The 16243-nt window shown below is 40.5% G+C and overlaps 1 long non-coding RNA gene across 1 annotated transcript in view; it reads right to left on the minus strand.

Moving 5' to 3' along the window:
* Positions 1 to 1748: 1748 nt before the first annotated feature.
* Positions 1749 to 16243, minus strand: part of LOC122804893 — a 215100-nt gene continuing 200605 nt past the window's right edge. Inside the window, exon 3 of the long non-coding RNA XR_006365254.1 lies at positions 1749 to 2185. This is a non-coding gene — a long non-coding RNA (uncharacterized LOC122804893). The remainder of the gene's footprint in view (positions 2186 to 16243) is intronic.

The following is a 16243-nucleotide window of genomic DNA, read 5'->3' on the forward strand; positions in this document are numbered from 1 at the left end:
AGCAGATTTTCTATTGTAAAATTATTGATTCCGGGGGGGGGAGATATTCTGCTATGATGATGATGGACTTCTTTGTGTTAAGTTGAAGATGTGAGATTGGTATTTCAGAGTTAGTAGGTAGGGGTGGGGTAGTATACAGCTATAACAAGTTAAGGTTGTTCTTATAAATGATTGCTATGCCACAGCCACGTTTGTGTATTCTGTCAGCTCTGTGGTTATTATATCCTAGGGGCTAGAATTCTTCATCTTTGTTATAGTTTTTTAGCCATGTATCAGTAATTGCTACAATGTTTGGGGAGTACAGTGAGATGGCAGCATGAAAGTCAGGTATTTTATTTAGAATACTCCTGAGGTTAATGTTTAGGATTAATAGGTCAGAAAAATGTGTGTTAAGGATGAGAGGTTTGGCAGGGCAGAGTTATGTTGTAGATGGGGTGACTGAGTGTAAGGGGTTAGGACCTGGATTCAGATAAATGTCACCACAAGATAAAGTAGATAGGATTTGAGTAAGAAGATGAGTGAGGGTTTGATAGAGAGTCTGTAGTATTTACATAGAATGTGTGAGGGCATATGAGTGGAAGGGTATTTTAGTGTGAATAGATGGAATGGTGTGTTATAGAACAGTTCTGCTGAGATGTTGAGATGTTGTTGTAGTTGAGAAGGTAAGCTGTAGGAGGATAGGCAGGTTTAGCAGGTGTGATTATATGCAATACTTGAAGGTGATGAAAGGAGATAAGGTGATACATTGTAAGTAAAGAGAGGAGTGACACAGTGAGTAGTAGCATACTGATGTTGGAGAGTGGAGACTGGAGATCAGAGATGTGTAGAGTGTTAACGTAACAGTGTGAGTAGAGGATAGAAGAGAGTGGGAGGGTTGGGAAGAGTAGTTTAGTGTGAGCTGTGTGGGAGAGGTTTTTAGGAATAAAGTGGTTAGGAGTGTAATTAAAAGATTTTTGGAAGACTATGGATGAGTGGTGGGAGAGATAGATTAGCTATGGATGTGAGTGGTAGGATAAACAGAGAGTGAGGTGTATGGATGAATGTTGGGAGAGATAGATCAGCTATGGATGTGATTGACTGAATAAAAGAGGGTATGGTGTATGGAAGAGTGGTGAGAGAGATAGGTTAGCTATGGATGTGATTGGTGGAATAAACAGAGAGGGTGGTGTATGTAAGTATAAAGCCAGTGAATGTGGGGGTGGGTGAGAATGGGGGTTGGGTAGGGGAGCAGAGAGAGCCCAAGTACAGTGAGGGTGAAAGGAGCAGGAAGACCCCAGATAAGTGAATTGCAGTCCAACAAAAAACTATCTGACCCCAGATAAGTGAATTGCAGTCCAACAAAAAACTATCTGTCAGATGGGAGACCTGAGTGAATACAACAATACAGGTCTATATGATAAAGAAAGATTGGGAAAAAGTCTGACTCTACAAGTCGGGAGTTGGAAAAAGCTAACTAGAATGAAAAACAAGAATAAGAGTTTTTGTAAAAAGGTTTTAAAAAACCTAGAGGCTACAATTAGAAAAGACTAATACAAGAGTTTGGAAACTTACATTGGGAAAGGACAGGCTAGAAATGGTAATACATTTAATATTTTTGCCTGATATGATTTTGGTTACAATAATGTACTGAAAGCACTTTTGTCCTTCTGTTTCCATTCTTTATAAATACTCTTGCAGTTATATATAAGTAATGAAATCAGTTAAAGACAGAAAACAGCACTTATTACTTTATTCATACTTACCAGTACCCTCAACCAGTCTTTTAATATTCCAATTTCCTTGTCCATGGTTGTACTCAAATTCCTCTTTGTCTATATTAGAGAAGACATAACACCATTACTGTGTACCTGTATTTCACCTTTTTTTTCATTAACTTTTCTAATATGACTACTAGAACTCTGCAAGGTATTTCAGTTATTGCTGCAGTTGCTTGGTATATCCTTACACATTTTTTTACATATGAATCCTCTTGCTGTGCCAATATTTCCTTTAACGCAAGTTGAAACAGTAGGACTGCATCTTCCTTCAAATTGTCATTTTATAAGTATGCACAGCTTGTCACTTTGAGAGACGGGTGTTGTCTGCTATCTTTCAATGCATTTTCAGTCTAGGATCTTCTTTCAACTGTTATGGTTTAATGAGGTGTAGTTTCATGTAGCAGTCTCTGTATTTTCTTCAGGCAAAACTACAAATAAAAATGTAGCAATTGAAAGAAAGTTGTACTTCCTTCCAGTTCAGCCTTCATTATGCAAAACATATTTACTATTAAAGATGAATGCAGTACATGTACTTTAGAACAATAATGTGTGCTTTGACAAGTTTATGGTTACTACCTGTAATCATATAAAGAGATTGTTTAAAAAATGTATATAGAAGTAATAAAACAGATTGCTCACTAAACTATGTACTGGCCATTCAGTTGACACTGCAACCTCCACCCCCCCCCCCCAATCTTCACTTTGACTAGGGTATGATGACTGATTGCATCCTTCTTGTACATACATGCTGTTATTATTGTGGAAGAAATTATTGTCTTATACAACTATTATACTAATAATGTTTTGACCTACACAAAGAAAATCTTTTATTTACAAAAATGGTCTGTATGTACTTTATCTACTAAGATCATACCTATTGTACATGAAATGATTTAGCAATCCATTTTTTGTGTATAAATAAATACATTTATATATATGAAAAATAGCTGTAAGCACACTCATGCAGATGTTCATCTGTAATTTGCAGTTTTATATATATATATATATATATATATATATATATATATATATATATATATATATGGGTCTACTTTAGTTGACCGGAACGCCAGTTCGCCGACACGCAAAACACCGAGACCAAACAACCGAAAACACACAATACTGACAACTCACAAAACCGAACACCATTACACCGACACACAAAATGTAAACTACACATTACACACAATTACATATCCACTAACCTTAACCCAAACCCAAACCCTAACCCTAAGGTCCGACACTACCGCACACTTACCCTACCTGCACCCTAACCCTAACTCACTTAACCCACCCTAAAACATAAAGCCCGTCACTATCGCACACTCACCCTACCCGCACCCTAACCCTAACTCACTTAACCTGCCCCTAAACTACAGTCTGTCACTATCAAACACTTACCTTACCCGAATGCTAAGTCCGACACTACCGCACACTCACCTTTCCCACACTCTAACCCTAAATCCCTCATTATCGCACACTTACCTGTCCGCTCACTAACACTAAATCCCTCACTATCGCACACTTACTGAGTCGCGCTCACACGTAGCCCATGTCGGTCTTTCAGCTGTCGGGATTTCACCTTGTCGATCACCTTCGTTTTCGGTCGTTTGGTCTTGGTCTTCTGCGTGTTGGTGAACTGGCATTTCGGTCAACTAAAGTAGACCCATATATATATACATATATATATATATATATATATATATATATATAAAATACATAGAGTTATGTTATCAAATAAACATTCCTTATTTGTATACACATGCAGTTCTTTGTATAAATATGTTTATGCTTTCTTTTGCATTATTATAAAAATATTAGAGATACAAATTAGCAGTTACACATACGTCTTCTATCAAGTACCTTCAATTATGCAACCTTCTTACAGTTTATTTTTAAACCTATATTTGATATGACCAAAACAAAAAATACTTACTATTGAACTCTAGCCTTCTCACCAATACCTGATCAACCCACTCAGCCAGCTAACCAATTCTACCCTTCTGTAGGTCATTGTACTTCTGTCTGGACAGGGGCAAAAGTGGGTGATCTCTGTCAAGGATGGCACATGATCAACCGACTCCTGCAAGACATATATTTTTCCCATTCAGACCCTCTACTGCACTTCTAGTTCTTGTTCAAGTATAAATCACTCAAAAGGTAGAGCATAATTTTGTTATCTTTATCAGATTAGCTCTGAACATCGCCTCATGGCTTCACTGGTGTGCCAGTATCAGAATGAAGAAAATACGAGTAGGACTGTGGTTCATAGGTGTGTGACATACTTCTAACCAAACCCAGTTCACCAGCATGGGCTTTACACCTGGTACTGTTATTACAGGCAAGTTTGGTTTAACCAAAAATGCTTTATCACCTCCATTTTAACTATCTATATATATATATATATATATATATATATATATATATATATATTCACATTTCATTTATATGTGTATAAAAGTCATTAATGAAAGCATCAGGTTTATTTTAGCTTACAACTGCTACTGCTGCTGTTGTGCATTGCATTTGCATCCTCCTTGAGTATTACACAGGAATGTCATTTATACATTTGTCATACAGTGAGGGGGTACTTTTATCCAAAATGTGTGTTCCAGTAGCAGCTTTTAGTAAATGTTGAGTGCTTTGAGGTGACAAGGTGTGTCAGGTGATGTTAGACAGCCAGGTATTATGCTTCATGGTTGTGCAAACTCTCATGAATATGATTCCAATTCAGCTTTTCAGAACACTGTCAGCTTACAGAATAATGGAGGTTATCAACACACTCCTGTGGCATTCTGGGGATTGGTAGATAATACTGAGGACGCTGCTGCATTCCTTACTGACCTCATATGAATGCAAGGCTGTGTTCATGAATAGCCAAGATCTAGATAACAAAACACAGCTAAATCCACAACATCAGTACATTTCATAAAAGATGCATGAAATACAAGTTTTTTTGTAAAACAACACTTTTCAAGTACTTAATATGCATACAAAGAACCACAATTAAACAGTAAATAAAAGTCACATGATTGATGTAATATTCTTGTACATAAGAAAGGTTTTAAAGATAAAGTCTGATTCAGACCCAGAAATTAACATGAAAATCCATATGTACTCTTTGCATGCAGTTTTGTTTACTAGATCACCTCTTCTAATGTTCTGATGCACTACTTGTAATACAGAAAGTTTACAACTATGCTCAGCTCCATGGTGCAACACATGTTTAGCCAGAGCATTATTCATATTCAGCTGTCAACCATATAGCACTAAGTTAGCATAGGTGTTCCATACAGGTGTGCCCATAGCTACACCTGTGATTCAATGGGAAACATTATTCCGTGAATAGAAAATAGCATTATCCAGCAGCAACTGAAGTAAAGTACATGCAATAATATAGCAATAACCCACGCCTGGGTGTGGGTAATGCTAAATTTACCCACGGTTGGCGTGGTTTGGTCCCGAGGGCGAAGCCCGGGACCAAACAAAGCCAACCCTGGGTAAATTTAGCATTACCCACACCCAGAAGTGGTTATTGCTATACCATGACATTATTTAAGAAAAGAAACTGTTACTTTTCTTAAATAATGGCATAGTATAATGCCTGTTTACTGCCCTTCCGCAGATGTCTGGCATCCGCGGCAGTTCTGATGTACTGCGCCTGCGCAGTACATCAGAGTTGTGAGCAAAGACGTAAGCAAGATCTCCGTTGCTTTTTTATGTTTCGCTATGTTAAATGAGTTTAACATAGCGAGACAGTTTTAAAATAAGCAACGGAGATGTCCGTTGCTTATTTTAACTGTCTCGCCATGTTAAACTCATTTAACATAGCTTAAACACTAAAAAGCAACGGAGATCTTGCTTTCTCCGTTGCTTTTTAACATTGTCTATAGTTAAATGGGTTTAACATGGCGAGACAGCTTTAAAATAAGCAACGGAGATCTCCGTTGCTTATTTTAAAGCTGTCTCGCTATGTTAAACCCATTTAACATAGCGAGACAGTGTTTAACGAAGTTATACTAATGGAAAAAGTCCGGCGACGGACCTTTTTCCATTAGTATAACTCGATTTACAACGGGCACGCTGGCCAATCAGCGTGCACGTTTTGGGGGGATCATGGTATAATGAGAAAAGAATTACCATAGCCAGGACTTTGTCCCAAAATATGTTATAGAATCTATGCCAATGTCATTTGGAACATATATAATAAAGGGTACATATCAAACGCTACCTGCAGATTTGATATGGAACTAGAGGCATTACCACACCGAGTTCACACTTTCCTCAAAAATCACCTGTATCAATTAAAACATGACTAACTTTATCTAAGATAAGACTGAGTACTTGTTCTAAATATATAGAAATCAGTTAAGTATTCCAGCCATGCCCTGAAACAATAGGATGTATTGTGTTGTAGCTAATCTTTATGGACATTTAGAAGTCCATATATAGCTGACAGCACTGGTTTGAGCATAGCAACATACTAAAGCCACTCAGGGGTAATACACAAATCTAAATAAGGACCAAATACAGTAACCTTGATTTTAGGTATTAATCTATCAACTAAGGCAGTAGACATGATAGGTTCATAGGTTCATAGGTTCATACTAGGCTATCTGCCCTAGGGCATTTATAAGCCTAGCCAGAGTGTGTATGGCTTTCGCCACCCATTTTAAATTAATTTTGCTATGCCCTTTTTCGAGGTTAGTATACTGCGCTTCTGTCTAACAGTGACACAGAAGTGATAACCAGGGTAAACCTACGATCTCCCATCCACTCATCAAGATTCCTCTTGAAGAGAGTCAATGAGGGACTCTGCCTAACCTGGACTGGGATTTTATTCCAGAATGAAGGGAGCCTCTGGGTTATGAATCTGTCCCTCCAGAATGTCCTATTTATTTCAGTGCTGAGGTTTAAGTCCCTCGAGCACGTAGCTCGATGGGATTTGGATTTTCTGAGGTGCAGCATGTCCATTAATTCCGGGTTGGACATGGCTTTATAAGTCAGGCACAGATCGCCTCTGAGCAGGCGGTATGCCACTGAGTAGAGCTGGAGTTTCTTTAACCGGGCAGCATACGGCATCTGTTTGAGCCCCTTGATCCTCTTGGTGAGGTACTTTTGGGGTCTTTCCAGTTGCTGCAGGTGTCTGGTAAGGTACATCCCAAAAGGGGCATTGTACTCAATTATGGGCCTGATGAGGGATGAGTAAAGAGGCACGATGACCTCCCCTGATCTAGATATGAATCCCTTCATGATTAGGTGGGCTATATACAATGTTTTTCTAACCACTTTGGCCACGTGGTTGTCAAATGAGAGATTGCTATCAACTTGGGTCCCCAGGTCCCTAATTACTTCTTCTGTACTTAATGGATTGCCACCTATGTGGTAATTTGTGGGCACTTTGTTTTTGCCAAAGGGGATGACTATACACTTTTTGGCGTTTAGCTTGAGGCCATGGCTCTGGCACCAGTTGTCTGTTTCTATGAGGCCCTTTTGGAGGATGCTTGTGTCAGCTGGAGAGTCTATTATGGTGCCCAGTTTGCAGTCATCTGCGAACTTGGTCAGCCACAGTCCTTCCATGTTGGCCTGTACCTCCGAGAAATATATACCGAACAAGAGAGGTCCCAAGACTGAGCCTTGTGGGACGCCACTTGTAACTGGTTTGGAGTCTGACATGGCTCCAGCTATTCTAACCATGTGGGTTCTGTCCTTGAGCCAGTTTGCAACCCATCTAGTGACATAGGGGTTTATATTTAAGCTGGTGAGCTTATCTATAATGCCCGAGTGGGGTATTGTATCGAAGGCTTTTGTGAGGTCCAGGTAGGCTGTGTGGACCACCTTCCCCTTGTCAATGGCCTTGGTGACTGTTTCAAAGAAATTGACCAGGTTTAAGAGGCAGGATCTGCCCTTAACAAAGCCGAACTGGGTAGGATCCAGTCTCTGTAGGTCCCCAATATCTTTATTTATAAGGTTCATGATGATCCTTTCCATAGCTTTGCAGACCAAGCTAGTGACACTTATGGGGTGATAGTTTCCAGGATCCGTTGAGGCACCACCTTTGTGGAGAGGGACCACTGTTGCTGTACGCCACTCTTTGGGTACATATCCTGTAGTAAGGCTGAGATTGAACAGTAGTTTTAGGTTTGGGTTTAGCTCTTCTTGGAGTTCATGTAGGACGCAGCCCGGGACACCGTCTGGTCCCATTGATGCTGTGTTTCTTGCTTTGGAGAGGGCAGCTCTTACCTGAGCATCTGAGATGTCAGGGGGGCAGCACTCTCCTGGGATAGATATTAGCCCTTTTGGTGGGGAGGGGGAGAAGTTTGCGCTGAACCTGTCAGCTAGGATGTTGGCAATGTCTGTGGGTTCGGTGTATTTTTTGTCATTTTGGACTAATTCTGAGCATATCTGGGAATTCCCACCCAGTTTCCTAACATAACTAAAGAAAGCCTTGTGATTATCCTTAGTGTCCTGTGCAATTTTTCTCTCGAAGCTGGCCTTAGACGATTTTATGAGTGCCCGTACTTTTTTGCTAATACTGATCAGAGATGCCTTCCCTTTTTGGGATTTTGCTCTGTCATGTAGTAGCTTCCTCCTTCTATTGTATAGTTTGTTTATGGCTGGGGTCCACCAGACAGGATGTCTGCCTTTGGAGGATTGGGTCTTGGTTTTATTTGGGATTGCATGATCCATGCATTCCTGAAGGTGTTCATAGAATGCGTTTATAAAGGATTTTGTGGTCTGGGCCATATTATCCAGAGGCCCGGGGGCTTTGAAGGATTCCACCTCGGTTTCGAGGAGTGTGAAATTTGCTTTAGAGAAGTTTTTCACTGTGGTTTTCTGGGCATGGGGTGGGGTCGGGATGTGAATATCCAGTGAGATTAGTTTATGGTCTGATCTTACCAGTGAGGGATACACTTCTGGTCTGGAGCATAGAGTCCCCATGTTGGTGATGATCAGGTCCAGTATGTTTTCCCCTCTTGTGGGAGTGGTAACAAGTTGTTCCATAGCATTTGAGTTTATAAATTCTAGGAACCTTTGGGCTAGGCTGTTGGAGCTAGAGTAATGCTCCCAGTCTATGGTTGGGTAGTTGAAGTCACCCAATATAATGGTGTTTGGAGAGACCTTCATATTTTCCAGTGTTCTCAGGAAGGCCGAGTGGGGTTCCTGGGTTTGGGAGGGTGGTCTGTAGCAGGCTATAAACTGGAAGGCAGTTTTACCCACTGTTAGTTGCACATGGATAGTCTCTGATGCTTCGTGCTGTGCCACCAACCTGGAGGTGTGGTTATCTTTGACGAATATTGATACTCCCCCTCCTTTTGTGGTTCGGTCCAAGTTTTGGGGCCGAAAAGCATGGTATGAGGTATAACCTGGTAGTGCTGGGGTGCTCTCGAGAGCCTTGAACCAGGTTTCTGTTACTGCACAGATATCGATGTTCTCCATGCTAAGGAGAGTTTCGAGTGCGGAGGTTTAGACTTCTGGCGTTGAGTAGCATTACTCTTAGTTTCTTATCCCTTGTGATACCTATGGAGGTGGGTTTGTCCTTTGAGCCTTGCCTAAAAAAGGCACTAGGGGGTAGCAAGAGCCTTTGCCAATATCCGAAAGCCCAGGGGTGACAGGTGCAAGCCGTCCCTAGCGAAGCATCGTGGCTTGTCGAGCATGTCATCCCAGGCTGACAGGCATTGGATCCCCTTTGAATGACACCAATACTTAAGCCAATTGTTGAAATTGATAATCTTGTCTTCATACTGTGGCATCATTCTTGGTGAGGGTAAGATGCTACTCAAGGTCAGGGTTATACCGGCCTGGGCTACATGCCCAGAGAGCTCCTCTATGTCTCTTTTCATGTAGTCCAGGGAGGTACGTCTCAGGTCATTCACACCAGCATGGACAATGACTGAGTCATATTTGTACTTGCCTTGGAGTGACCTGAGTGCTTGTGTTATGTGGCGGATCCTAGCACCCGATAGGCAGCTCACCATGACCTTCTCCTTGTTCAGCCTGGTGAGCGGGATGTCAGTGTGCCTGATGATAGAGTCACCTATTACAAGTGTATCAGGTGTGTTGTTTAGCCTTAAGGGCTGTGACTGTTCAGCACACTGGCTTTGTGAGCTATGTGTTGCATGTGTTTTGTTTTGGGGTAGCGGTTGCTTGGGTGTCTGCTTTGGAGTTCTCTGCTGCTTAGGCAGATTTTTATTTAGAGCCTCCAAGTATGTTTTTGTGTGTTTATGTGTTTGGTTTGCTGTCGTGGTAGGTCTATGTGAGACTGGAATTGTAGTGAGTGTGGTTTCCTTCTCCTCCTGACTGGTTACGCCAGTACTGAGTTGAGAGAGCTTAGCCTCCAGTTTGGCTATATGGTTTCATCTCTCACATGTGTTGGAATTTGTTGGGAGGAGGAGAGGGTTGTCTGTGTACATTAGGCAGTTGTAACATTGCCTCAAGATTCCCAGGTTCACCAGCTGGACCGAGAGGAGATTGACAACTGACCTTTGGACATGCTAGAATAGTATTGGGAATTCCTTTATAATTGAAAAAAGGGCCAATGGGGAACAAGTTACTCAAGGGGAGTTTGTGAGGGTGTAGTGCTTTTAATTTTTTTAGTGCTGACTTATATAATTGCTTTAGTGAGCAAGTGCTAGGCTTTAGCCTAGGAATAGGGTGTTTATTATGAGAACTAGATCAGTTCCAAGGCTCAAACCCAAATAAGCGGCGCTGCTCGATGAAGCACTATGCACAAAATCACGCAAAGCCGCGCTACAGCGGGTTTTATACAGGCGGACTTGAAAGAGCTAGAAATTGGCCCAAAACAGCCAACAGACCACCAGATTCCTGTGCTGGGAACACTCCTCCAGGGACAGATAGCCTGCTCCAAGCTCCCCACTGCCACTGGTGAACAAAGAAGCCTCCCTCTATCCAAGAAAGGAAATGGCAACACAGGAACATTCCAAAAGTCCAGAATACAGCAAAGCCTGTATTTGGACTACTCTAGGTCAGGAAAGATGGGAAACAAGGATAACTTTTTTTTTTTTTGCAACAAACAGCAGGAAATTGCAATAAATATGTAACACAGGCTAGAGCACTTGAGTGTGTAGCCTCAACAAGTAAATGCAACAAACAAGACAAACTTTAAAAGTGCAGGTGCAAAAACAACTTTAGACAGTTTAAAACAGTTCAAGAAGCAGAAATATTTGCAGTTTAGCTAGATCGGACAGTCGCCCAGGTAGTAGCAGGGAAAAACACTTTTATCAGGTTAGCAGTCGCTCTTTTAGCCTCTCGGCTGCTAGCACCACTCTGCAGGACAACGAGGATGGTCCTGCATGATGTTATATATAGTACTGTCATTCAATATACAGTCCATCAACTCAAAATACTGATCCATATCCACTGATGCAATACTGCCTACTTTATCAGCAGGAAGTCTGATAATGTCAATATTGGATTTGAGCACTCATAATGCTAACGTTTCACATGAATTTAAGTTAAAACATCTCCTATGTTTAGCTTTACCATTTTCACCTTCATATAAATCTTAGAAATATTGTTCACATTTATTTAAAAAAGCTAAAACCAAAGGACAGGCATAAAAGCACTTGGCTGAAATCAGACCATGAGCCACTAACATTGGTATCATTTGTACAAAACAACTTCAGACTTAAATTATGAGCAAACATTCTGTTTAGTCATGGTTACAGAAACATCAGACTATTGTCTTAGCAAGACCTAATTCAGTCAGTAAGTTGCCTTAGTGTTAGCATATTACTGCAATTCATTGACATAAGTGTAAAAGGGCCTAATTTGCATATAAACCACTAAATGACCTGATCTTATACAAAGAAATTTAACAGTGCCAAATTAACTTGTAATTACTTGAGTTAGGCAGCAAACAGCTTAGGAAGCCACATAACGTGCTCACCAGACTAAAAGACCTTTGATATAATTGCTTAACTTTGAGTGTACTGATACTGTTTGCACTGATTTTAGTATTACGTTTTTAAGTTTTTTTTTTTTTTAACTGTAATTAGTTTTACTGGTTCTTGTTGGTGGCAGAAGAAGGTCTCCAGGCTAGTCGTTTTGTATTTTACTTTAAATACTCAGTAGCAAGTCCACCCAAACATTATCCTAAACAAATCGAACTCCAAGCAGTTCTATTTACCCCTACCCCCAGAGTCATTGCTGTCGGTATCATGGACTAGCACTTCCGCACAATTTATGTAGCCAGCCTGATTGAGATGGGTATCTTGAGACAGTGTATGAATTGTCTCATGCTGTCTGTTGGTCATTTTTACTCAAACAGCATAACGCAGTGTTTGAGAGATGTCCATAAATAATATCCTAGGAGGCAAAAATTTCGCACACACAGGAACTCAGACACCTAAAGCATCAGCAGTACACCTCACATCACACCTCTTCAAGGCCATCACAATACACATAATCTGTCATTTGCTGAGGTTCTAAGGATTAACTTGCTAAAACCTCAGAGACCTCCAAAACACAACACAGGCACATATCACACCCAGCACGTTCAGCTTACCTCCTCTTATAACACATATAGTCCTAACTTCACAGATGCTGGACCCATATAGGAGGCATTGGCCCAACCAAACATACTTGTTGTAGGTAATGCCATTGCAAGACATACAGATGTACATCTTACCAGGCTGAGCATGGAAAAGTTGATGGTTAGCTGCTTGTCTGGTACAAGGATCCATCAGATCACTCACACCCTCAAATTATTGAAAAACAAGTATCAGTATAACTCATGCCAGTGTCAATAACTTGAGGTGTACCACCCTGGATTATATGAAGAGAGACATGATGGAGCTCTTAGACTATGTGTCCTAGGAAGGTATGAGCCTAGCACTGAGCAGAATTCTACCTTTTCCAAGGATAATGCCACAATATAAGCAAAAAATAATTGACATCAATAATAGTCTTACTTTTTGGTGTTATTCAAATGGGGTAAAATATTTGTCAGCATGAGAGGATATGATAGAAAGACCACATTACTTCACAGAGTATGGCCTGCATCTCTCCCCTCTAGGGTTTCACTTATTGGCAAATACATCACCAACCCCCATAGTGCCTATTTTAGGCACTGCTGACCTGATCAACCTATGAACATAATGAAAATAGCAAAGAAGAATCTAAAGGTGTTACTGTTCAATGCTAGGAGTCTAAACAGGAAGCTCTATTTCCTGACAAGTCCTTCTCACCCTGGAGGACACTGACATCTGTGTAGTGCTTCAGACATGGTTTCAAATAGAGGACACCTCTCCAGCTGTACAGGGATATAACGCCTGCCACACATTTAAACCAGATACTGTGCAGGAGAGCAAAAAGGTGCAAGATTCTCACTCAAAAGAGACTCACATCAAGGTTGATAATGCAGTATGATGCACTAGAGCAGGGGTCTGCAACCTTCACTATCAAAAGAGCCATTTTGGCCCTTCACCTACCAAATAAAATTCATCTGTAGCCACAAAACATAGGTGACCCATATGAACCACATGTATTAAGTTTTATATATATAGTCATTATACTGTACATAAAATAACTACGTTTATAAGAACAATATTTAAAATCCGTCCCTATTTTTGTTCCTTTGTTGAGATTTGTATTGGGATCACTCGATCGCTGTATGTGTGTGTGTGTGTGTGTGTGTGTGTGTGTGTGTGATACCTTTCATCCTCTTAGAGCAAGAAATCTGGACAAAGCCATAAATAATGGGGAGACAAAGGCCCAAAAACAAGGACACTTTAAATATTGCTCTTACAAACTTAGAAAGTTGATAGAATGGGTTTTGCATTAGCATGAATTTTCTGAGGGGTATGAAGTCTGAATCTTAAATGCCTATTTATATTGTCTGACTTTAGCACTAAATAATTTGCCAAAGATTTGCCAGGAAACCACAATTTTATGAGAAACAGACCAAAAATATGAGGCAAAAATCAGAACATTCTGCGAAAATCTGTACACTTGACAGGTAACTGTGTGTGTGTGTGTGTGTGTGTGTGTGTGTGTGTGTGTGTGTGTGTGTGTGTGTGTGTTTGTGTGTCATGCGACAGAGTGGCCATTATTTTTCAAAGCTACAGGGAGCCACTGCAGAGGGTTGGAAGAGCCGCATGCAGTTCCAGAGCCACAGGTTGCTGACCCCTCCACTAGACCTTTTTCATGTCTACATAATCACCAGAAAACTCCCATACCATATATTACTTTGATATAGAACTCCGTCTATGACAAAAGAAAGCCACAATGCCTATCTACAGGAACTAGAATCAATCAGTATTAAACCCAATAACATTTTCCTAGCTGATCTAAACTAGCCAACTATGAACTGGGAAACCCACACCACCACAATTAGTGCTCAAGCACAGAGATTCTTGGATTTTGTCAATTTAAATGCCCTGGAACAATTAGCCAGAGTACTCATGGGGAAAATAACATCTGATCTTGTCCTTACAAATATATGAGCATCTTGCACCGTCCCTTAAGTATTTTCATCACTTGTTAGGTCCGACCATAAAACAGTCTCTTTCAAAATAAAATTGAAACCGGTGATCCTTTCCACCCAAGGTACATTTAGAAATGTATTTAAGACAAACTCCTACCTATGCCTAAGTCATACACTGGAAAGTTTCAAATCCCCACCAAACACAGTTAATTTTACTGAATACACAGAAACATACATCACCATTCTATACCAGCATGTAAACAGCTGATAGAATTGTACCCCATAAGAAAAAGCTCAGGGCAAATGTCAGAAGCAGTCCCACATGGTAGATCCATAATATCAGCAAGCTTTACAATAAAAGGAAAATAATTTTCTCCAAAAGTAAGAGGAATTATTCCCACATTATTGGAGTCCTTGTCACTGAAATAAACTCAGCAGCTTCATAAAATCTCTCAAAGCCAGTTTGAGACTAAAATAATTTCCCAAGCCAAAAGCATTCACAAGGCCTTTTTTAGTTATGATTGTAATATCAAAAATACAATGGAGGTATGCACTGGCCTGATTGTGAATGATGTTGCCTGTTCTGAGGTTGAATATGTAGCAAACCTACTGACCAATACATTTAGCTCTGACTTTACCTATTTCTTTTCTCCGTCTGCCCCCAAGATATACTTGAAACAGTATTGCCTCCAGCTATCACATATAACCATCATAAAAGTGTTACAAAAAGCTAAAAATAATGCATCAGTGGGTCCTGCTATTATCCCTAGATGCATCTTAAATTTCATAAAGCACAATTGAGCCACATCCCTAACAACACTGTTCTATCTCAGCCTCCATACAGGTTTTGTACAAAGTGAATGGAGCATAGCTAAAGCTGTTTCTCTGCATAAGAGAGGACCTTCCACAGACCCAGGCAATTACTGATCCATAAGTCTGACCAGCATCATATACAAAACCATGAAAATGCTTATTATGAGACTAATCAATTAGGACATAAGGCAGCTCCAAGCACTGGACTTAACTCAATTTGGATTTCTTAAGGGCAGCTCATGAATACTTAACCTGGTGGACTTTTTTGAAAAGGTCACCAAAGCAATGGATAAAGGCAAAATAATATATACTGGACAGCATGACCTGGCTAAAGCTTTTGACATAGTTACCCACTCAGACATAGTAGAAAACCAAAGTAAACTAGGAAGAAACACTTATGTCACCTGATGGATTACCATCTTGCACACAGATATTACAAAGGAAATCAAAATAGGGGAAGTTACCTCCACAGAGAGACCAGTCACCACTGGAGGCCCCCAGAGTTATGTGCTAGGAGATGTCCTGTTTGGCATCTACTTTTCTGAAGCAAATGGCAGTACTAAAGGTCTCTGGCTGACTAAGTTTGCAGATGACTACAAGCTAGGAGCAGCCATTGAATCCCAAAATGACTTAGCCATCCTGCAAAAAGGTTTGTCCCAAATAAATAACTAATGCCAAAATCACAGACTGAAATTAAATGTTAAAAAATACATTATTGTATTTTCTGGAAAGTTATCTACTCTGGGGAAGTACTGCATTGGCAAAATGCCCCTAAGATTTGACCCAGTTGTTCAGGATTTGGGAACTTATGTGGACAGCGACCTGACATTTGACAAACATGGGCCCATTGTTATATGAAAGTCTTTCTGTATCACACTTCTTATAACCAAAAGGACTGTGTCTACATCTAGAGATATCATTGTACCCCTTTACATAGCCATCATTAGGCCAGTCACTAAGCATAATTCTCCCTTTGGCATGTATCTGTCTGGACACATGCAACAAACTGAACACTCACAAAGGTACCTTACTAAAAGGATGCAGGGCCTAAAAGGCATGCCCGACATGGACTGACTCAAAGCCCTATCACTATACTCAGTATCCAACAGATTGCTAAGAGATGACCTGTGTCTGGCTTACAAGGCTGCCTCCAACCCAATACTGATGGATTTACTGCACATCAGCAATTCAAATGGCATCAGAAATACTCAGTCTAGGGATCTAA

The sequence above is a fragment of the Protopterus annectens genome, chromosome 6.part0 (genome assembly GCF_019279795.1).
Source record: "Protopterus annectens isolate FY-2018-M chromosome 6.part0, PAN1.0, whole genome shotgun sequence".
In the NCBI taxonomy this organism is placed as follows: domain Eukaryota; kingdom Metazoa; phylum Chordata; order Ceratodontiformes; family Protopteridae; genus Protopterus; species Protopterus annectens.